General features: G+C 43.2%; 1 protein-coding gene across 5 annotated transcripts in view; it reads left to right on the forward strand.

The window, feature by feature from the left end:
• Window positions 1-25,335, forward strand: part of LOC129815687 (TOX high mobility group box family member 2-like) — a 238,069-nt gene that overhangs the window by 596 nt on the left and 212,138 nt on the right. The window lies entirely within an intron of this gene.

Raw genomic sequence — 25,335 nt, forward strand, 5'->3', positions numbered from 1 at the left:
ATTAACTACTAATTACTTAGGCTATAGACTACATTTAGATAAGAAAGTTGCATTCCTTTCTTAGTTGCGCAAATTTGTTGAATGCGGCTATTTTGCATTTGCCAACCATGCATATTGATAACAATAGTGTCAAATATGACTCTACCTGAAATATAATCTCATGACACGCATCGCAGCTTTCAAAGAGCATTTCGTAATTGAGATGGGTACATTTATCGAAACTTTCCTGCATTTTTGTAGAATTCAGACTCAAGCTCCGCAGTAAACTCTTTGGAAGTTGACAACCTCTCTTTAACGTGGAGGTTGTCTGCTTAAAAGGTGTATCACTATTATGAGCAATTTGACAAACCTTCCACTGCAATGGGTATGTAAATTGTAGGTATGCTATAGGCGCGGTGCTGTAGATCCCATGCAGAAGTAATGGTGAGCACCATGCATGTCCTGTCCAGTTCAGATAGACTCAAAGTATTCGATCAAATACGGTCGTAATTACGCACAGTTTTCTGCGTTTACTGTCTACTGTATGCTCATAATTATCGCGATATTACGCCCAAATCGGTCCCTGCAGAAGAATACTAAATATATAATTATTTTATTTCATGACGTACTACACAATAGTTTAATAACTGCATTCACCACAATGGTAAAAGTAACAATAATTCAAACCAAAGCCACTCCGCATAATAACACATTTAAACATAATCTAGTTTTTCACAGTTAGGTTCCCCCGTAAAAAGTCGCCGTGTCACACGTATTTTATCAGACACATATGGTCATGTTTTTAAGGATGTTACCAATTTGCAGGACTATTCATTCCAATACACCTGCAACGCATATTAGACATTATAAGAAAAGCCTAATGATATACAAAAGGCATTCACTTCAACGAGCCCAGCATTTACATGAACAATCAGTCCATAGGGTACGCTAGCCTTTACTTATAGCCCATGGTACCGTAGCCTACTAACACACTATGTGAATGTATACTAGTATTATTTCTGCATCTATTCATCCTTTATCTCAGTTAATCATAAATGTGTATGGATGCATGATATCCACGACAATGAATAATGTTTGATTGATAATGTTTGATTGGAGCAGAAATGTGAACTCTCCGGATTCGATTATTGCCCTTGGGATAAAAACTGCACCTGTCGGCAAAGTTTCGTTTAAGAGTTATTGGGTGGAGGGAAGCTAAAAAAACTCACAAAACCATTGAAGCTAAACATTTATGAGACGTTATTTTCATCCCACACGGCTAATATCGTAATATGAAACATATGGATGGACGAAAATGTACGCATGGCAAACCAATCACGCCTTTTACAGCCTATACCGCATCGAGCTCTTATAATCTACATTTTTCCTAACATCTTGAACATTTTAAAAACATTCCTCCTCATGTTAATTTTCAATTTGGATTCGAATCTTTCGTGGGTACATTACTTATGTCTGTTTTGTTATATGATCACGTTGCAAACAGTTCAAATGTGCCCGCCTGGGATTTTCTAGTGCGCCCTGCAATATATAGGACAGTGTATTGCTAACAGAAATAACTACAAGTAATAAAATACTACGGACTATATGTTTTTAAATGCCTTCATTTCGGGATTAGATTGCTCAATAATGACACAAGAAGTAGCCCGACATATTTTGAATAAATACAGTATGTACTCACTGGGCACAGACGTCAATTCAATGTCTATTCCATGTTGGTTCAACGTACAGTATTTTCATTGTAATGACGTGGAAACAATGTTGATTCAACTAGCGTGTGCCCAGTGGGTACTACTATGCAGAAACAGTGGCAATCACAATACTGCCACAGATTGTCTAGTACGCGTGCTGTTATTGAGATTTCCTCAGTCAAACATAAAGCATTATCAGATCTCCGTTCTTCTCAAACCCTGAAACATGTATGCATAAAGCCCGAAAAGCCCCATCTTTAATTTGGCCCAATGACCTTATTTAAGCTATACAATATACGTAGACCTACGGCTGCCACAATTACTGTTAATGTATTTTTTATTTGTTCTATTGAATAGTTATTACGGAGACCGCGGCCATTTGGCTGGCCAATTTCCGTCATCCAAAATTCCCCCAAATTCCATGATGTGACAGCCCTATGTGGGACTATCATGTTGGATATTATTGAAGCACCTTATTACTCAACTCTTTATATAAACTACATCAAGATAAGAGAGAGATGAAAAAAAGTGTTGTTTATATTGAAGCCTGGTGGTTCAGAGGCATCAGGATTTTATTATCCATTATGTCCAGCACCAGTTGACACTTTATCGAATCTGGCTGCCTGTCAATGCTATGCTCAAGGTACAAGTTATGTAAACATTTTGTCGGTAAATACAAAGCTACATGCTCCAGGAGAGTGAATGATATAACTGAAATGTGTTTTATTAGCATACATTTGTCTATGTTAGCTGTTCTTAGATTTCGAAATTAAAACCTTGGGTGAAAAATATGTTTTTAATCACTTTGCACTGTCACACACTTGTAAGTACTTCAAGATCGAATGTGGATTGCTTTCCCATGACTTGGGCCCCAGGCTTTGAATGCAAATTTACCATCGTGATTCAATGAACTCTTGTTTGCACTAATGTTGCCAAGTTGGGTAGAGGAGATGCTGGTTGCATAGACAGCATCACACAGCCTTGTTGTTACAAAATTGAAGTGTGTCCACACTGCACATTGACATACCATCTGTGCACCGTCACAGTGCACCAAAACAAATTAAATTGTATGCTGCCTTTTTTATGACAGTTCACTTTTGAATCAATCTTATATCACCAATGAAACTGTAGATGTGTGCTGTCTATGACACTATCCCTGAAAATTTGGGAGCTGTATATAATTGGCCCTCCTAACTATGACTGATGCAATCTTGTACAGTGTTGCTGTTTGAACCAGAAGTGGCTTACATGGAAACCGGGCCATGCAGTATAAACAGCTTGTAGGCTACTTCCTGTGCTAGCTAAAGTGCTAAAGTGAGACGACTGCATTTCCTGCTGGTTTAGTGTAAACTAGACCTCTGGTGAAATGGCATACACACCAGAAGCCGTGATAGGGTTAATAATGCCAGGAACTTAAAGGATGTGTAAAATGCAGGGGCAGTTTTATCATTGGAATGTGACACAAAACGAAGCAACAATGTGCTTTAGGACCATGCGGACCCCTCTGCGCAGTCGGGTAGGCTGCTTGGAGTGTTTTTCCCAACTGGATAAGAAAAAATATTATAATAATATTATGCCCCCCCCCCCCACACACCACTTCTAAATCAAAAGTTGCGCCCCTGGTAAAATGTGTTAGCTAAATCGGGCTAGACTGGATGTTTGGGTTTGTGATCAGTGCATTTCATGGATCTGGATTGACAAGCCATATCAAGGCCTCTCATGGATAGAGTCAGTGTAATGTATGAACATCTTGATGAAGAGGGCACATCTTCTCCTAGTTAATAAAAACAAATTCTTATTTACAATGACGGTCTACCCCGGTCAAACCCAGACGACGCTGGGTCAATTGTGCACCGTCCTATGGCACTCCCAATCACAGCCAGATGTGATTCAGCCTGGATTTGAACCGGACTAAACTGGACTAAAAAAGCAATGGGGAATCTCCATTGAAAATGCTTTTTAGTCCAGGATTATTCTTAACCTTTGTCTGGGAAATCACCCTGACATCCTGCATACTTCAGTTAGAGGCGCATTTAATGATGCCATTTCTAAACAACACATTTATGCATGTACTGTATGTTTATAGTGGAACATTGAATGTATTAAGTAGATCTACGTTTAAAGACCATATCTAGTAGCTTCTTATACTCTATCATAAACCCAAATGTAGAACAAACCAAGCATCCTTGGGCGGGGGGGGTAGGGGGGGGTAGCACATCTACATCACAGCAGTGACCAATCAAAAAGACCGAACATCATTACTTCTATTCATTCTGATATTAACTCTCTGGGCCCACGCCTTTTCAACTCTCTCCAAGTGGCATTGTCCTGCATAGTCTGCGTCTCAAATGGCATAATATTCTCTATATAGTGCAGTACTTTTGACTGGGGTCCATAGGGTCCCCCATAAGGCTCTGGTCTAAAGTAGTGCACTATGTTGGGAATAGGGTTCTATAGGGCCCTGGTCTAAAGTATTGCACTATATAGGGAATAGGGTTCTATAGGGCTCTGGTCTAAAGTAGGGCACTATATAGGTAATATGGTTCTATAGGGCTCTGGTCTAAAGTAGTGCACTATTTAGGGAGTAGGGTGCCATTTGGAATGCAATATTTGTCTCTGCAATTATTGTCTCTGCAATTGGCCATGAGTCATCCTCACTTTTAGCCACAGATTATCTCTCTCTCTCTCTCTCTCTCTCTCTCTCTCTCTCTCTCTCTCTCTCTGTCTCTCTCTCTCTCTCTCTCTCTCTCTCTCCGTCTCTCTCTCTCTCTCCGTCTCTCTCTCTCTCCGTCTCTCTCTCTCTCTCTCTCTCTCTCTCTCTCTCTCTCTCTCTCTCTCTCTCTCTCTCTCTCTCTCTCTCTCTCTCTGAGAGTGGGTGTATTGTTGGTTCAGTATAGCTCCATACACTAGGCGCATACCAGCACTAAAGGCACACTACTTCTTCATATTTGGTTGAGAAACTTTTTGTCAAATTCATTATGACTTGTGCATGTAATTTTAATTATTAGATTGGTTGGAAATATATATAGTGAAAGGTGTGGTGTACTTTACATATTTGCACTGCTTAAGTATACAGTACAATGTTTACAAAAATTACATATCTCTGTTAGTCTAAAGCTACATTTATGCATGTCATGCATTTTTAATTGGTGTTATGCCTCAAGGCAAGATCACATTTTTTTATTTAACCAGGCAAGTCAGTCAAGAAGAAATTCTTATTTACAATGACAGCCTACCAGGGAACAGTGCGTTAACTGCCTTGTTCAGGGGCAGAACAACAGGTTTTTACTTTGTCAGCTCGGGGTTTCAATCCAGCAACCTTTCGGTTACTGGCCCAACCCTCTAACCACTAGGCTACCTACCGCCCCATCTATGGTGAATATGATTTAATGGGAGTAAGCCTCAGGTGTACAATTTTTCCACTGTTTCTGTCATACACTATACCTGCATGTACACTCTTAAATCCACACAATCACAACTGCCCTGATTAAGGCTGCCTTCCCTTTGACCAATTAGCCACCACAAGGTTCTCAATGTTTTTTTAGTATCGATCAAACACTTCTTAGAAATTGGCTAGTTACAAAACTATACATCACCCTATTTTAGTTTGGGACGTTCCAATTTCACCCATATTAAAAGATTGATGGAATAGTTCAAAGTATGACCATGGTGTGGGTGGCCTTTCTCATGTTTAATCTCACAGAATGTGTTATTTTTTGCCCTTATCTCTCGTAACATGACCTTAACACATTCACCTTAATACATTTTGCTGACTGGTGAATCCGAGGCAGCATTGCTATTCTCCCTGGAAAAGCATTAACACATGTATACCGTAAAGAAGGGATTTTATTTATTGACGGATGGTCAGGGGGCCGGAACATAATTACAAATCATACTAAAACATAATTCATTGAACCTGGCTTACATTTGTATACAGTAATATATATCTCTCTATTATGCATGGGATTACTTTGGAACAGATTTCCAAAATTAACATAATTGGAGCTGATTTTTAGGTACTTTTACAGTCTTATAATAAAATCACCTGCCAGTTGGGGAATGCTGCCGTAACGGAAGGAATGGCAGGCAGCAGAGCACACAAAACACTGCAGCTCCACTGGTACGGTAGTACATCAACAGGGCACTGTACATCACAATCAACCTAAACCACCTCAAAAATACAAAATTAGATATTCACTGTAAAACATTTAATTTGCAGGTACTTCGCTGGATGTACAGTACATACATATTCTGTACATACATATTCTATAAATACGTGTTCTGTACATACATGTTCTGTACAAGTTGAGTGGTTGGCGGTACCACTTCCTGGTATTAATCACGCATTCCTCCATGTGACCGAGCCTCTCTTTATTTACGTCGCCGGCATCGGCAATGTCAAAAGGTCATGAGGAAAAATCAGGTAGCCTGGAGCTGATTACATCTCTGAGTTAATGATAAGTACGGAGTCATTCTCTAGGGGAAGTTGAGCTGAAATTGCCTTCCACACAGTGACTACACCATTACGTTAGAAAATGATTTCTAACTAGCCTCCCCTCATCGTCTTGGTATGACTTATTTATTAAAAACACAAGAACAAATAGCAAGGAGAGGCAACGGAGAACTGCGATCAAAGCAGTTTCCTAAAAAATATTTAATGCATTTTAAGTGAGTTAAAAGTATTTTCCCGACGATAGCAAAGTATCCGTTTACGGTGGAGAGATGGTTAGGTCAACGGGATCGTCATATTTTTCACATCATTTGAACAGGCAAAATATAAGACCTCTAAACTTGACTTTATTTTGATGCCGTGGTGACCTGATTTCCTGCCTTTATAGACCTACCTGGCATATTACTAGAGTCACAGACAGTGGCTGTAACTGTGACTAGGCCATTTACTGTGAAAGGCTGCTGGCTCTATATATAATAGGAGACGGATCCAGTAATACCTGCAGTAAATAAGAACCCGGGTCCTCAGGGATTGAGCCTGGACTCCAGTTTAACCTGCAGAAGAAAGAGCCTCACAGACACAATCCCACAGCTCGCCATGCTCGAGCCCTTACACATGGCATCGCTAAAAGAAGGGTTGACAGTTTATGAAGTTTAATGTAAAAGTTGTCTAAAAATAGATGAAATAGTTTAGTTTATCACCTGCATCCAAATTAGATGAATATCTGTTTGCTTTTGGTAATAGTGTGAAGCATACCAGTGTATATTGTAATTGTAATACTATCGTTATATCAATAGCTTCAGCCACTTTTTATCAACATGATGTTTCTTTATTCATTAATTAGGATGAATTACAATTGAACATGTAATGCATTAAGATCAATTTACATAGATCATTGAAATAATTTGCATGCATAATCATCACAGTAAGTGAGTCATAGTCACATTCTGTAACAATAGAAGAAATTAAAGGTCTACATGGTGATTTGTGCTGGACCCGCTGTATGCTTACCCCTCACAAAGTCATATTAACTCTCATTATTGTCAGTGCTGTTCAAGCACACAATGTAGCACCCACCTCTGGTTCTGGAAGTGTGGGGGGGCTTGCTTCCTCCCCTCTTCCCCTTCCCCCCTAGAGCAGCGTGGTTTGTCAGAGCGCTTAAAACGATACCTCTATCTCTCTCTCTCTCCCTCTCTTAAGCCACTTTATATTCAGTTTCTTGATTGTTTCGGGGGGTGAGGAGGGTAAGGGCTTTTGAGGGGTGTGTGGGGAGGGGGCCATTTATTTTTCAGCCACCGTGTCTTTAATGTCACTCAGCGATGTGGAAACCAAAATGAGCCTTGCCACCAGATGTGTTCCAGCCCAGATAGTGACTTGAAAGACAAACGTTTATTGTTTTAGTGCACTTGGTGTGGTTCAAACCCAAACTGCATGAAATGCTGATTGATGGATCTGACTAAAAGAAGGAGAGAGAAAGTGAGTGAGCGAGAGAGAGAGAATCTGCTCGGTGCGACTTAGCCGTTTCCTCGCTGCATTGAGGAGGAAAACCCCTGACAGCATTTCACAGCAAGAGATATTCACAGGTTCAGCCCTTTGTTTTTAGCATAATTACGTACCTTTCGAAAAACAAAAACCTTTCTCTAACAAGGTTTGAAAGTGCTTACAGTTTTACAGGCAAAACATATGGAAATCCTACTGAACAGCACTGAAAATGACCGTATCTACGAAGGAGCTGATCGTGGACTACAGGAAACGGAGGGCCGAGCACGCCCCCATCCACATCTATAGGGCTGTTGTGGAACTGGTCGAGAGCTTCAAGTTCCTCTGTGTCCACATCACTAAGGAACTATCATGGTCCACATACACCAACACAGTCGTGAAGAGGACACAACAACACCTCTTCCCCCTCAGGAGGCTGAAAAGATTCGGCATGGGCCCTCAGTTCTACAGCTCCACCACTGAGAGCATCTTGACTGGCTGCATAACCGCTACGTATGGCAACTGTTTGGCATCCGACCGCAAGGTGCTACAGAGGGTAGTGCGTTACTCCCTGCCATCCAGTACCTCTATACCAGGCAATGTCAGAGGAATGCCCTAACATTTTCAAAGACTCCAGCCACCCAAGTCATAGACTGTTCTCTCTCCTAGCGCACGGCAAGCGGTACCGATGCACCAAGTCTGGAATCAACAGGACCCTGAACAGCTTCTACCCCCAAGCTATAAGACTCCTAAACAGTTAGTTAAATAGTTCATCAATAGCTACTCGTAATATCTGAATTGACCCTTTTTGCACTAACTCTTTTGACTCATCACATACGCTGCTGTTATTGTTTATTATGTATCTTGTTGTCTAGTGACTTTATCCCTACCAATATGTACATATCTACCTCTATTACCTCGTACCCCTACACACGGACTCGGTACTGGTACCCTGTGTATATAGTCTAGTTAACATTACTCATTGTGTATTTATTCCTTGTGTTATTATTATTATATCATTTTTTTAACAATTTCTTTTTTTTTTCTCTCCTCATTGTTGGGAAGGGCCCGTAAGTAATCAATTCACTGTTAGTCTGCATCTGTTGTTTACAAAGCATGTGACGAATACAATATGATATGATTTATGAAATCTGGAAATATATTTGTTGCTCCAAAGCAACAAGGTGATACATTGTGGTCAGTGATGTTCAATATCATCCACATGCTTGCGGCTTTCACTTTTGACTCTTGGCCAAACCTTTAGTTATGTTTGCTCGGGGGGATGCAACGTCCATGCAATCTGCATCATAAATCTGATGATATCTTAAATACCTTTTCGTTGCTCAGTTGGTTTTTCAGAAACAATCCACCCATTGACCATAGTAATATAACCATTGAATGCATCAACTGTGTATGTGAAGGGTTGACCTAGTTCACTGACACTGCCTCTGCTTTCGCGCCCGTCCTAGTATGCAATCAACACTCTATTCAAGACACAGCCCGATTATCACAGAAACATATCAGTAAATCATGCGTTCCAGACAGTGCTTGTCAACACATTCTGACACACACCACTCAGCATCCACCTCCGCATTCCAACCTATTTCTGTTTTCGCATCACGTTCCAGGAAAGGAAGAACACAGTGGCTGGTCTAGTCTCATAGCTGCATTTTCTTAAAGGCCCCCTGAATTAAATGGTTTGTGGTTGGTGATTGCTTGCTACAGGCAGGAAATGAAACATCGAAAGAGAGGAAAGAGGAAAAGCAGGACATTTCATGGAGACTTGACGGGTCAGAGTGGTAAAAGTTTGACACGGTCTGGACACGGCTGATACCGTATCTACTGGGGATTATCAGGACCAAGTAGTTATTAGTTCAGTCTGATGAAAAGAGAGGCCACTGACAAATATTGCATTCCAAATGGAACCCTATTCCCATATAGTGCACTACTTTTGACCAGGGGCTCAATAGGGCTCTGGTCAAAAGTAGTGCACTAAATAGGGAATAGAGTGCCATTTCGAATGCAGTCCCAATTCCAGGGCCAAACAACGAGGAAAGAATTTGCCGAAAACTCATATAATGTGGGCCTGTTCTTTGAGACCGCCTTTGTTTTTCCTTGGCTGTCCCGTCGATGCTCCCTCCACTGGACCTCCACTGGACCTCCACTGGATCTCCACTGAACCTCCACTGAACCTCTACTGGATCTCCACTGGATCTCCACTGAACCTCCACTGAACCTCCACTGGACCTCCACTGAACCTCCACTGGACCTCCACTGAACCTCCACTGGACCTCCACTGGACCTCCACTGAACCTCCACTGGATCTCCACTGGATCTCCACTGAACTTCCACTGAACCTCCACTGGACCTCCACTGGACCTCCACTGAACCTCCACTGGATCTCCACTGGACCTCCACTGAACCTCCACTGAACCTCCACTGAACCTCCACTGGATCTCCACTGAACTTCCACTGAACCTCCACTGGATCTCCACTGAACCTCCACTGAATCTCCGCTGGATCTCCCCTGCCTCTCCACTGAACTTCCACTGGATCTCCACTGAACCTCCACTGGACCTCCACTGGACCTCCACTGGTTCTCCACTGGATCTCCACTGGATCTCCACTGAGCTTCCACTGAACCTCCACTGGACCTCCACTGGATCTCCCCTGCCTCTCCACTGAACCTCCACTGGATCTCCACTGAACCTCCACGGGACCTCCACTGGACCTCCACTGAACCTCCACTGGATCTCCACTGGATCTCCACTGAACTTCCACTGAACCTCCACTGGACCTCCACTGAACTTCCACTGAACCTCCACTGGACCTCCACTGGACCTCCACTGAACCTCCACTGGATCTCCACTGGACCTCTACTGAATCTCCACTGAACCTCCACTGAACCTCCACTGGATCTCCACTGAACTTCCACTGAACCTCCACTGGATCTCCACTGAACCTCCACTGAATCTCCGCTGGATCTCCCCTGCCTCTCCACTGAACTTCCACTGGATCTCCACTGAACCTCCACTGGACCTCCACTGGACCTCCACTGGTTCTCCACTGGATCTCCACTGGATCTCCACTGAGCTTCCACTGAACCTCCACTGGACCTCCACTGGATCTCCCCTGCCTCTCCACTGAACCTCCACTGGATCTCCACTGAACCTCCACGGGACCTCCACTGGACCTCCACTGAACCTCCACTGGATCTCCACTGAACTTCCACTGAACCTCCACTGGACCTCCACTGGACCTCCACTGAACCTCCACTGGATCTCCACTGGACCTCCACTGAACCTCCACTGAACCTCCACTGAACCTCCACTGGATCTCCACTGAACTTCCACTGAACCTCCACTGGATCTCCACTGAACCTCCACTGAATCTCCGCTGGATCTCCCCTGCCTCTCCACTGAACTTCCACTGGATCTCCACTGAACCTCCACTGGACCTCCACTGGACCTCCACTGGTTCTCCACTGGATCTCCACTGGATCTCCACTGAGCTTCCACTGAACCTCCACTGGACCTCCACTGGATCTCCCCTGCCTCTCCACTGAACCTCCACTGGATCTCCACTGAACCTCCACGGGACCTCCACTGGACCTCCACTGAACCTCCACTGGATCTCCACTGGATCTCCACTGAACTTCCACTGAACCTCCACTGAACTTCCACTGAACTTCCACTGAACCTCCACTGGACCTCCACTGGACCTCCACTGAACCTCCACTGGATCTCCACTGGACCTCCACTGAATCTCCACTGAACCTCCACTGAACCTCCACTGGATCTCCACTGAACTTCCACTGAACCTCCACTGGATCTCCACTGAACCTCCACTGAATCTCCGCTGGATCTCCCCTGCCTCTCCACTGAACTTCCACTGGATCTCCACTGAACCTCCACTGGACCTCCACTGGACCTCCACTGGTTCTCCACTGGATCTCCACTGGATCTCCACTGAGCTTCCACTGAACCTCCACTGGACCTCCACTGGATCTCCCCTGCCTCTCCACTGAACCTCCACTGGATCTCCACTGAACCTCCACGGGACCTCCACTGGACCTCCACTGAACCTCCACTGGATCTCCACTGGATCTCCACTGAACTTCCACTGAACCTCCACTGGACCTCCACTGAACCTCCACTGGATCTCCCCTGGACCTCCACTGAACCTCCACTGAACCTCCACTGAACCTCCACTGGATCTCCACTGAACTTCCACTGAACCTCCACTGGATCTCCACTGAACTTCCACTGAACCTCCACTGGATCTCCACTGAACTTCCACTGAACCTCCACTGGATCTCCACTGAACCTCCACTGAATCTCCGCTGGATCTCCCCTGCCTCTCCACTGAACCTCCACTGGACCTCCACTGAACCTCCACTGGATATCCACTGGACCTCCACTGAACCTCCCCTGAACCTCCACTGGACCTCCACTGAACCTCCACAGGATCTCTGCTGGATCTCCCCTGCCTCTGCACTGAATCTCCACTGGACCTCCACTGAACCTCCCCTGAACCTCCACTAGATCTCCACTGGACCTCCACTGGATCTCCACTGGACCTCCACTGGATCTCCACTGGACCTCCACTGAACCTCCACTGGATCTCCACTGAACCTCCACTGAATCTCCACTGAACTTCCACTGAACCTCCACTGGATCTCTACTGGATCTCCACTGAACTTCCCCTGAACCTCCACTGGATCTCCACTGGACCTCCACTGGATCTCCACTGGACCTCCACTGAACCTCCACTGGATCTCCACTGAACCTCCACTGGATCTCCCCTGGATCTCCACTGAACTTCCACTGAACCTCCACTGGATCTCCCCTGGATCTCCCCTGCCTCTCCACTGAACCTCCACTGGATCTCCACTGGACCTCCACTGAACCTCCACTGGACCTTCACTGGATCTCCACTTAACCTCCACTGGATCTCCGCTGGACCTCCACTGAACCTCCACTGAACCTCCGCTGGATCTCCCCTGGATCTCCGCTGGATATCCCCTGCCTTTCCAACTTCATCACAAGCTGACTGAGACTTTCAATCTCCCTCATACATTTTATTTTGGTTTGTTGTTTTACATTTTATGCGCTTTGAAATTATTTGAAAAGCCATATACATGTAAAAAAAAAAAAAAATGCATGTACAGTACTAGTCAAAAGTTTGGACACACCTACTCATTCAACGGTTTTTCTTTATTTTTACTATTTTCTACATTGTAGGATAATAATGAAGACAGCAAAACTATGAAATAACACATATGGAATCATGTAGTAACCAAAAAGTGTTAAACAAACTCAAAATATATTTTAGATTTTAGCCACCCTTTGTCTTGATGACAGCTTTGCACACTCTTGGCATTCTCTCAACCAGCTTCACCTGGAATGCTTTTCCAATAGTATTGAAAGAGTTCCCACATATGCTGAGCACTTGTTGGCTGCTTTTCCTTCACTTTGCGTTCCACCACATTCCAAACCATCTCAATTGGGTTGAGGTCGGGTGATTGTCGAGGCCAGGTCATCTGATGCAGCACTCCATCATTCTCTTTCTTGGTCAAATAGCCCTTATACGGCCTGGAGGTGTGTTTTGGGTCATTGTCCTGTTGAAAAACAAATTATAGTCCCACTATGCGCAAACCAGATGGGATGGCGTATCGCTGCAGAATGTGTCACCAGCAAAGCACCCCCACACTATCACACCTCCTCCTCTATGCTTCACGGTGGGAACCACACATACAGAGATGACCTACTCTGCGTCTCATAAAGACACAGCGGTTGGAACCAAAAATCTCAAATTTGGACTCATCAGCCAAAGGACAGATTTCTACCGGTCTAATGTCCATTGCTTGTGTTTCTTTGCCTAAGCAAGTCTCTTCATCTTATTGTTGTCCTTTAGTAGTGGTTTCTTTGCAGCAAACCAAACATGAAGGCCTGATTCATGCAGTCTCCTCTGAACACTTGATATTGAGATGTGTCTGTTACTTGAACTCTGTGAAGCATTTATTTGGGCTGCAATTTCTGAGGCTGGTACCTCTAATGAAATTATCCTCTGCGGCAGAGGTAACTCTGGGTCTTCCTTTCCTGTGGCGGTCCTCATGAGAGCCAGTTTCATCATAGCGCTTGATGGTTTTTGCCACTGCACTTGAAGAAACATTCAAAGTTCTTGACATTTTCCATATTGACTGACCTTCATGTCTTAAAGTAATAATGGACTGCCATTGCTCTTTGCTTATTTATTTGAGCTGTTATTGCTATAATATGGACTTGGTTTTTACCAAATAGGGCAATCTTCTGTATACCAATCCTACCTTGTCACAACACAACTGATTGGCTCAAACGCATTAAGAAGGAAAGAAATTTCACAAATGAACTTTTAACAATGCACACCTCTTAATTTAAATGCATTCCAGGTAACTACCTCATGAAGCTGGTTGAGAGAATGCCAAGAGTGTGCAAAGCTGTCATCAAGGCAAACTGTGGCTACCAGTATTTTGATTTGTTTAACACTTTTTTGGTTACTAAATGATTCCATATGTGTCATTTCATAGTTTTGATGTCTTCACTATTATTCTACAATGTAGAAAATAGTCAAAATAAAGAAAAACCCTTGAATGAGTAGGTGTGTCCAAACTTTTGACTGGTACTGTATGTATGCATGTACAGTATGTATTATAAGACCAAGCGCCATCTCCCTCTGTGCTGGGAGTGTATTAGCGGTTAGGCTATGAGCAACAGCTGATACTGACCAGATTTCTCCCCAAACATTTTCGTTGTGTTACTGTATATGTCTCTTTGTGAGAGGAGGCAGCTGTTTGTGTCCTTTAACGTCTCACAGGAAAGTCCGAGAGATTCTAGAGATCCTATATTCCATAGGATAAATGTGTAGAAAAGCGATAAACAAACTGTCGGCTGAATGGAAAAATGCAGCTGTCGGGTTTATTAAGAGTGGGTCGGCGAGGAAAGCAGTTGTCTTAGCTTCCTGTGCAAACACACAGTGGAGATGGCTGGCCTTACTAAGTGCCTTTGTGCCTGGTTGAGTACACACACAGACCCTTTCAGAATCCCCCTATTGCAAATTAAGCTTTTCTGATGAAGGATAATTCTGTAGAAGGCACAATCAATTCTACAGTACATTTCCATGAAGATTCGTTGCTCATGTTTTTGACTCTGTAAATGTATTGTCATTTTCTTATTCAGATCGACATACAGGAACAATTAGGGTCAAGTGTCATGCTCAAGGACACATCTAGACAGTGCAGGGTTTCGAACCAGGAAACTTTCAGATACTAGCCCAACACTCTAACCGGTAGGCTACCTGTTCTGTAATCTCAAGCTGACCCAAAACATTTTTCTCCAAAAAGGAACAATGAGTTGTTTTGCTAATATCACTGTGTTGGGGCTCCAGTCTTACAGTAAGCTTCTGCTCTCTGTGTTTCCCATCCTGTGACATAAGACTGCCAAATAAGCCAGGGGCCATGTCGGTTTGGTCATCTGCCACGTCTCCATGCCTAGTTTGTGCCAAGTGTATGGTTTTCCTGCCTATATATTACTCCGAGTATTACTGTTCCTTCAGGCAGGCTCAGTTAAAGCGTAATATGCATATTTTGATTTGTTTAAACTTCCCCGTCTTGTCTTCATTATGTTGTCCCTAAAACTCTACATTGATATTGAGTTGATATTACTGCTTGTTTTTATGTCCTCCTCTTATTGGTAGGAATGAGATTTGTCGATGTCGCACGAGAGGGAGTATGTTCGCAATGCAAACAAGGCATGGCTCTCTGGTTGCTGCTTTCACTTCATCCCTGACACAAAGGCTTTGGCATTTGGCTCTGCTCTCTGAGAACACTGACCGATTGTATGGGAACACCTCTCTGAGAACACTGACAGATTGTATGGGAACACCTCTCTGAGAACACTGGAAGATTGTGTGGGAACACCTCTCTGAGAACACTGGAAGATTGTGTGGGAACACCTCTCTGAGAATGCTGACAGATTGTATGGGCACACCTCTCTGAGAACGCTGACAGATTGTATGGGCACACCTCTCTGAGAACGCTTGCAGATTGTATGGGAACACCTCTCTGAGAACACCGACAGATTGTATGGGCACACCTCTCTGAGAACGCTGACAGATTGTGTGGGAACACCTCTCTGAGAACGCTGGCAGATTGTATGGGAACACCTCTCTGAGAACGCTGACAGATTGTATGGGCACACCTCTCTGAGAACGCTGACAGATTGTGTGGGAACACCTCTCTGAGAACACCGACAGATTGTATGGGAACACCTCTCTGAGAACGCTGACAGATTGTGTGGGAACACCTCTCTGAGATCGCTGACAGATTGTATGGGAACACCTCTCTGAGAACGCTGGCAGATTGTATGGGAACACCTCTCTGAGAACGCTGACAGATTGTGTGGGAACACCTCTCTGAGAACGCTGGCAGATTGTATGGGAACACCTCTCTGAGAACACCGACAGATTGTATGGGCACACCTCTCTGAGAACGCTGACAGATTGTGTGGGAACACCTCTCTGAGAACGCTGGCAGATTGTATGGGAACACCTCTCTGAGAACGCTGACAGATTGTATGGGCACACCTCTCTGAGAACGCTGACAGATTGTGTGGGAACACCTCTCTGAGAACACCGACAAATTGTATGGGAACACCTCTCTGAGAACGCTGACAGATTGTGTGGGAACACCTCTCTGAGAACGCTGACAGATTGTATTTATTTTGTAATTTTTTATTTAACCTTTATTTAACTAGGAAAGTCAGTTAAGAACAAAATCTTATTTTACAATGATGGTATGGGCACACCGCTATGAGAACACTGACAGTTTGTAATTGTGTTTATTTTAAATCAGCTTTATTATATCATATACAGTACCAGTCAAAAGTTTGGACACACCTACTCATTCAAGAGTTTTTCTTTGTTTTTAGTATTTTCTACATTGTAGAATAACAGTGAAGACATCAAACTATGAAACAACACACATGGAATCATGTAGTAACCAAAAAAGTTTTAAACCAATCAAAATATATTTTTTATTTGAGATTCTTCAAAGTAGCCACCATTTGCCTTGATGACAGCTTTGTAGAAAAAAGTAAAAATAAAGAAAGGCCCTGGAATGAGTAGGAGTTTCCCAACCTTTGACTGGTACTGTAGATCGTTAGTAATAATGACTCTTCTTGCTATCTGTAAGTAGATTTGCTGTCTTCTTCTTTTCTTTGCAACACGTTGCTTGCAGGAAATAACTACATCCCATTCAAATAAGAGTGTGAAAACAGCTAGAGGGTGACTGATATTATGCCGGATACTTAAATTGCCTCAGGACCCGATGCTGAGGAGCACATAGCCGTCGGATGATACATGCCTGCAATGCCATAATTGCCTATTTGTAGAATGGAGGGACTGTGAGTAGTTAAAAATAGTTGGAGGGACTATTAACGCGTTGCCAGCCAGTATGCTCATTTAAACATTCCTTTGATGTTTCTTCAGGGGAATCAGATCAATCCAAAGTCTTGTTCCACTTTATGTCTCAGCAATGATGGAAAATGCACTGGCAGATGAAGTACTGAGAGGAATGTTTTGAATAGTGAATTTAGGTTGTTTTCTACCCGTCAAGGGGTCAGTGTGAGTGATGTGAGTGAATACCGTAATTCCTTTCACTGCTTGGCTATAATAAAACTTTTCCTCCTGGCTCCTTAAGCCGTTGTTTCTCCCCTGCCTGCTATCTTCTGTAGTAGAACCAGAGGACTCAGATGAGAATCATTTGAAATGTTTTCTTTTTCGGATGTGGCCCCTGCTGGACAAACTATACCCAGAATAAATAGCAGTAACCTTTGGTCAGATTTTCAAAAAGCTTTCATTGACACCAGACTCTTTTAATCAGGCGGGTTTTGGCAAGACATGTCTGTTCATAGGAGCAACACTTTAATAATGTTTTAATTGAGTTCAAAGGAAGCTAATCAGAACATTCTGATGTTACAAATTGGCTAAAACAGGTTTATTGGACTCTGCCGTGCACTAATTTTTTATTAATTTTATTTTTTATTTAACCTTTATTTAACTAGGCAAGTCAGTTAAGAACAAATTCTTATTTGCAATGACGGACTACCAAAAGGCAAAAGGCCTCCTGCGGGGACGGGGGCCTGGGATAAAAAATACAAAATAAATACAATATGAATATTGGACAAAACACACATCACAACAAGAGAGACAGCACAACACTACATAAAGAGAGACCTAAGACAACCACATAGCAAGGCAGCAACACATGACAACACAGCATGGCAGCAACACAACATGACAACAACATGGTAGCAACACAACATGGTAGCAGCACAAAACATGGTACAAACATTATTGGGCACAGACAGGAGCACAAAGGTCAAGAAGGTAGAGACAACAATACACCACTCAAAGCAGCCACAACTGTCAGTAAGAGTGTCCATGATTGAGTCTTTCAATGAAGAGATTGAGATAAAACTGTCCAGTTTGAGTGTTTGTTGCAGCTCGTTCCAATCGCTAGCTGCAGCAAACTGAAAAGACGAGCGACCCAGGGATGTGTGTGCTTTGGGGACCTTTAATAGAATGTGACTGGCAGAACGGGTGTTGTATGTGGAAGATGAGGGCTGCAGTAGATATCTACGATAGGGGGGGAGTGAGGCGTAAGAGGGTTTTATAAATAAGCATCAACCAGTGGGTCTTGCAACAGGTATACAGAGATGACCAGTTTACAGAGGAGTATAGAGTGCAGTGATTGTCACGTCTGCTCCCGCTCTTCCCTTCCCCCTGGCGCTTGAGGGCGCCAGAATGCCTTGCATCACTCACTCCTGCCATCCATCACGTACACCTGCCTTTCCTCGTCACGAGCATCAGCGTTATTTGACTCACCTGGACTCTCATCACCTGTTCATTTTCTCCCCTACATGTGTCAGTTCCCCAGCTCTGTTCCCCGCTTCTGCATTGATTGTTTTCTGTTTGCTAACGCTGTTTATGTCTCGTTCCATGTCCGTTATTTATTAAATGTTACTCCCCGTACCTGCTTCGTCTCTCCAGCGTCATCATTGTGACAGAATGCAGAAGCCATCACACGAAGCATCGGGGAGTACTGGCGTTCTGGTTGGTTTAGTGGCATCGGCTCTGGGTCACCACCGATGGAACCGGGGGTGCCTAGCCTGCTCGTCGGGCTTCCACGCCCTAGCAGGCTCGAGAGGTTTCCTTGCCCCGGTTGGCTCGGATGGCGCCCATCCCACGTCGGGCCTCAGCTGATCGTCAGTTCTTGTCTGCCCAGCCGGTCCAGGAGTTTTTTGTTTGTTTGTTTTTTGTTTTGTCGGTGACGTCGGGGGTCGATTCTGCCACCGATGGAACCGGGGATGCCTAAGCCAGCTCGTCGAGCTTTCATGCCCTGGCTGGCTCGAGAGGTTTCATTGCCTCGGTTGGCTCGGTGGCTTCCCATCCCACGTCACACTTCACCGGATCATCGGGTTTCCTCAGCGGGATCGACAGGCGTCTTGACTCAGCCGGATCGTCAGGCTCCCGTGCCTCAGCCGGCTCGCCAGGCTCTCACGCTCCTGCCGGTTCGTCGGGCTTCCACGCCTCAACCGGCTTGCCCAGCGCCCATGTCTCGGCCGGTTCGCCCAGGTGGGACGCCGGGTGGCGCCCCTTGAGGGGGGGTACTGTCACGTCTGCTCCTGCTCTTCCCTTCCCCCTGGCGCTTGAGGGCGCCAGAATGCCTTGCATCACTCACTCCTGCCATCCATCACGTACACCTGCCTTTCCTCGTCACGCGCATCAGCGTTATTGGACTCACCTGGACTCTCTTATCACCTGTTCATTTTCTCCCCTATATGTGTCAGTTCCCCAGCTCTGTTCCCCGCTTCTGCATTGATTGTTTTCTGTTTGCTAACGATGTTTATGTCTTGTTCCATGTCCGTTATTTATTAAATGTTACTCCCCGTACCTGCTTCGTCTCTCCAGCGTCATCATTGTGACAGTGATGTGTCCTATAAGGAGCATTGGTGGCAAATCTGATGGCCGATAGGTCAAGAACATCTAGCCGCTCGAGAGCACCCTTGCCTGCTGATCTATAAATTATGTCTCCGTAATCTAGCATGGGTAGGATGGTCATCTGAAACAGGGTTAGTTTGGCAGCTGGGGTGAAAGAGGAGCGATTACGATAGAGGAAACCAAGTCTAGATTTAACTTTAGCCTGAAGCTTTGATATGTGCTGAGAGAAGGACAGTGTACCGTCTAGCCATACTCCCAAGTACTTGTATGTGTATGAGGTGACTACCTCAAGCTCTAAACCCTCAGAGGTTGTAATAACACCTATGGAAGGAGTGGCATTCTTCTTACCAAACCACATCACCTTTGTTCGGAAGGTGTTCAGGACAATGTTAAGGGTAGAGAAAGCTTGTTGGACACTAAAAAATCTTTGTTGTAGAGCATTTAACTTCTTATGGCTGCAAGGCAAAGTGTTGAGTAGTCAGTGAAATCGTGCCCATTTCAAACGGCCTCCTACTCAAATCTTGCTCGTAGAATATGAATATTATTATTCTTTTTGGATAGAAAACACTTTCTAGTTTCTAAAAGAGTTGGAATTATTTCTCTGAGTGAAACAGAAGTCCTTCTGCAGCACTTTTCCTGACCAGGAATTGAAATGTCAGAAATCAATGCTCTTTTCAACTTGATGCCTATACATGGTCTTGACACTTAGGAGTCTGCTGACACTCTATACGCCTTCCTATTGGTGTAAAGAGGATGTCAGAGAATAAATTTTTGTGCTAATCTTGTTCTGTGGTGGGAAAAAAACTATTTATTTGACGTGACCGTCCACTTCCGGCACTCTGAAGGAAGTGGGATTGACTTCTGTTTTGCCTTGGTAACGAACGGCTAACGTCTCCGGCTCGAATTTTTTTTGATACATGTGACCATATCATCGTAATGTATGTTTTTTCAATATAGTTTAATCAGATTATTGAAACTTTATTCGGGAGTTTTGCCGTGTTCCGTCCTCTGACTGTGTTTACGTTGGAGAAATTTATGCCACTCGGCTAGTGCCAATGCTAATTGAAGAGGGAAATTTGCCATTCTGAATCGAAACAACGACTCATCTGGACAGAGGACACGTTCTTCAACATTCTGATGAAAGATCAGCAAAAGTAAGACCCATTTTATGATGTTATTTCATATATCTGTCGTGCATGTGAACTGGCCGTGGGCGCCCAATTATTTCTGTCTATTGTAGCTACGCTAATATAGCGATACATTTTGTTTTCGCTGTAAAACATTTAATAAATCGGAAATATTGTTTGGAATCACAATACTATAGACATCTATAGACATAGAATATAGAATACTATAGACATCAAGAAAGCTAGGCAGTTGATTATTGTTCCAACTCTTTTGATAAACAGGGCAAAATAGAAATAGGCCTATACCAGTTAGGATCAGCTTGATCTCCCCCTTTAAATAAAGGATGAACTGTGGCTGCCTTCCAAGCAATGGGAACCTCCCCAGAAAGGAGAGACAGATTAAAAAGGTTGGAGATAGGCTTTGCGATTACAGGGGCAGCAACCTTAAAGAAGAAAGGGTCTAAACCATCTGACCAAGATGTTTTTTGGGGGTCAAGTTTAAGGAGCTCCTTTAGCACCTCGGACTCAGTGACTGCCTGCAGGGAGAAACTTTGTAGCGGGGCAGGGGAAAAAGAGAGAGAAGCATCAGGGATAGTCGCATTAGAAGGGGTGGGAGATGAGAAAATGTTGGATGGGCAAGGAGGTATGGCTGAGTCAAATGTGAGTCCTAACTTAATGAAGTGGTGATTAACGAGCTTAACCATGTGCTTATTGTCAGTAACAACCACATCATCAATATTAAGGGACATGGGCAGCTGTGAGGAGGAGGGTTTATTCTCCAGGTCTTTAACCATTTTCCAGAACTTCTTGGGGTTAGACCCACAGAGAGAGAACTGCTCCTTAAAGTAACTAACTTTGGCCTTCCGGATAGCTTGATTGCACTTATTTCTCATTTGCCTGAATGAGAGCCAGTCAGCCTGAGTATGCGTGTGCCGAGCCTTTCACCAAATGCAATTCTTGAGGTGGAGTAACTCTGCAAGATCACGGTCGAACTAGGGGCTGAATCTGATTTTAATTCTCATTTTCTTTATGGGGTGTGTTTGTTAACAATACTCACAGAAAATATCAAAAAGAAGGTCCAAGCGTTTTTGACAGAGAGAATCAGGCTGATTCTATACCATTTTACAGAGCCCAGTTCTGAAAGGAAAGCTTGCTGATTAAATTTTTTTAGCAAGCGTCTATGACAAATCAGGACAGGTCGTTTCACTGAGCAGCCATTACGGACACAGGCTGTAAAACAGAAAACACCAGACTGATACATGTCAGGATTATTTGTGAGGATAACATCGAGGAGAGTAGCCTTTTCTGGGTGTTTGGAGTCATACCTTGTGGGGTTGGTAATCATCTGAGAAAGATTTAGGAAGTCCCATTGCTTTAGGTCTTGGTCAGGTGGGTTAAGCATGTCCCAGTTTAGGTCACCAAGCAGGACAAATTCAAACTTAGTGTAAGGGGCCAGGAAAGAGCTTAGGGCAGGTAGGGTACAGGCCGGTGATGATGGAGGACGATAGCACCCAGCAACAGTCAACAAAGAGCTATTTGAAAGTTTAATGCTTAAAACCAGCTAATCTAATTGTTTGGGGACAGACTTGGTGGAGACAACCGAGCACTGAAGGTGATCCTTGGTAAAGATTGTCACTCCCCCACCTTTGGAAGATCTGTCTTGCTGAAAAAGGTTATAACCAGAAAGGTTAACATCAGTATTCAAAACACTCTTCCTTAACCATGTCTCAGTAATCACCAACACATCTGGATTGGAGATGTGAACCCACACTTTCAATTGATCTATTTTAGGTAATAAGCTTCTAGTGTTAACGTGCAGAAAACCCAGGCTTTTACGAGAGCAGAAATCAGTGAAGCAGATATCAGAGCACAAGTCAGAATTGGGGCTAGCAACAGTAGGTGGGCCAGGGTGTACATGCACATTTCCAGATATCATCAACAGTAATACAATCAAGGCACGGCATAGGACAGGGAGAGCTCTGCACTGCTGATTTATGACATCTGAATGTGCATCAGATGGCAACACGATCACATTGTACAGCTGTTCTGCATAAGTGGGAGTCATAACTGTTATTCACAACTGTGGGAGTCATAATTGTTATGGAGTCTCTGAATGATTTAAATTACTCACAAACAGTCTATAGGTTAGTTGGTATGTAGTTGAGCTGTAGGTTAGTTGGTATGTAGTTGAACTATAGGTTAGTTGGTATGTAGTTGAGCTGTTGGTTAGTTGGTATGTAGTTGAACTGTAGGTTAGTTGGTATGTAGTTGAGCTGAAGGTTAATTGGTATGTAGTTGAACTATAGGTTAGTTGGTATGTAGTTGAGCTGTTGGTTAGTTGGTATGTAGTTGAACTATAGGTTAGTTGGTATGTAGTTGAGCTGTTGGTTAGTTGGTATGTAGTTGAACTATAGGTTAGTTGGTATGTAGTTGAGCTGTTGGTTAGTTGGTATGTAGTTGAACTGTAGGTTAGTTGGTATGTAGTTGAGCTATAGGTTAGTTGGTATGTAGTTAAACTATAGGTTAGTTGGTATGTCGTTCAGCTATAGGTTAGTTGGTATGTAGTTGAGCTATAGGTTAGTTGGTATGTCGTTCAGCTATAGGTTAGTTGGTATGTAGTTGAGCTATAGGTTAGTTGGTATGTAGTTAAGCTGTAGGTTAGTTGGTATGTAGTTGAACTATAGGTTAGTTGGTATGTAGTTGAGCTATAGGTTAGTTGGTATGTCGTTGAACTATAGGTTAGTTGGTATGTAGTTGAGCTGTAGGTTAGTTGGTATGTAGTTGAACTATAGGTTAGTTGTTATGTAGTTGAGCTATAGGTTAGTTGGTATGTAGTTGAGCTATAGGTTAGTTGGTATGTAGTTAAGCTTTAGGTTAGATGGTATGTAGTTGAGCTACAGGTTAGTTGGTATGTAGTTGAACTATAGATTAGTTGGTATGTAGTTGAACTATAGGTTAGTTGGTATGTAGTTGAGCTATTGGTTAGTTGGTATGTAGTTGAGCTGTAGGTTAGTTGGTATGTAGTTGAACTATAGGTTAGTTGTTATGTAGTTGAGCTATAGGTTAGTTGGTATGTAGTTGAACTATAGGTTAGTTGGTATGTAGTTAAGCTGTAGGTTAGTTGGTATGTAGTTAAACTATATGTTAGTTGGTATGTAGTTGAGCTATAGGTTAGTTGGTATGTAGTTGAGCTGTAAGTTAGTTGGTATGTAGTTGAGCTATAGGTTAGTTGGTATGTAGTTTAGCTATAGGTTAGTTGGTATGTAGTTGAGTTGTTGGTTAGTTGGTATGTAGTTGAACTATAGGTTAGTTGGTATGTAGTTGAACTATAGGTTAGTTGGTATGTAGTTGAGCTATAGGTTAGTTGGTATGTTTTTGAACTATAGGTTAGTTGGTATGTAGTTGAGCTGAAGGTTAATTGGTATGTAGTTGAACTATAGGTTAGTTGGTATGTAGTTGAGCTGTTGGTTAGTTGGTATGTAGTTGAACTATAGGTTAGTTGGTATGTAGTTGAGCTGTTGGTTAGTTGGTATGTAGTTGAACTATAGGTTAGTTGGTATGTAGTTGAGCTGTTGGTTAGTTGGTATGTAGTTTAACTGTAGGTTAGTTGGTATGTAGTTGAGCTATAGGTTAGTTGGTATGTAGTTGAACTATAGGTTAGTTGGTATGTCGTTCAGCTATAGGTTAGTTGGTATGTAGTTGAGCTATAGGTTAGTTGGTATGTCGTTCAGCTATAGGTTAGTTGGTATGTAGTTGAGCTATAGGTTAGTTGGTATGTAGTTAAGCTGTAGGTTAGTTGGTATGTAGTTGAACTATAGGTTAGTTGGTATGTAGTTGAGCTATAGGTTAGTTGGTATGTCGTTGAACTATAGGTTAGTTGGTATGTAGTTGAGCTATAGGTTAGTTGGTATGTAGTTGAGCTATAGGTAAGTTGGTATGTAGTTGAACTATAGGTTAGTTGGTATGTAGTTAAGCTGTAGGTTAGTTGGTATGTAGTTGAACTATAGGTTAGTTGTTATGTAGTTGAACTATAGGTTAGTTGGTATGTAGTTGAGCTATAGGTTAGTTGGTATGTCGTTGAACTATAGGTTAGTTGGTATGTAGTTGAGCTATAGGTTAGTTGGTATGTAGTTAAGCTGTAGGTTAGCTGGTATGTAGTTGAACTATAGGTTAGTTGTTATGTAGTTGAACTATAGGTTAGTTGGTATGTAGTTGAGCTATAGGTTAGTTGGTATGTAGTTGAGCTGTTGGTTAGTTGGTATGTAGTTGAACTATAGGTTAGTTGGTATGTAGTTGAGCTATAGGTTATTTGGTATGTCGTTGAGCTGTAGGTTAGTTGGTATGTAGTTGAACTATAGGTTAGTTGGTATGTAGTTGAGCTATAGGTTAGTTGGTATGTAGTTGAGCTGTTGGTTAGTTGGTATGTAGTTGAACTATAGGTTAGTTGGTATGTAGTTTAGCTATAGGTTAGTTGGTATGTAGTTGAGCTATAGGTAAGTTGGTATGTAGTTGAGCTATAGGTTCGTTGGTATGTAGTTGAACTATAGGTTAG

The sequence above is a fragment of the Salvelinus fontinalis genome, chromosome 18, assembly GCF_029448725.1.
Source record: "Salvelinus fontinalis isolate EN_2023a chromosome 18, ASM2944872v1, whole genome shotgun sequence".
Taxonomy (NCBI): domain Eukaryota; kingdom Metazoa; phylum Chordata; class Actinopteri; order Salmoniformes; family Salmonidae; genus Salvelinus; species Salvelinus fontinalis.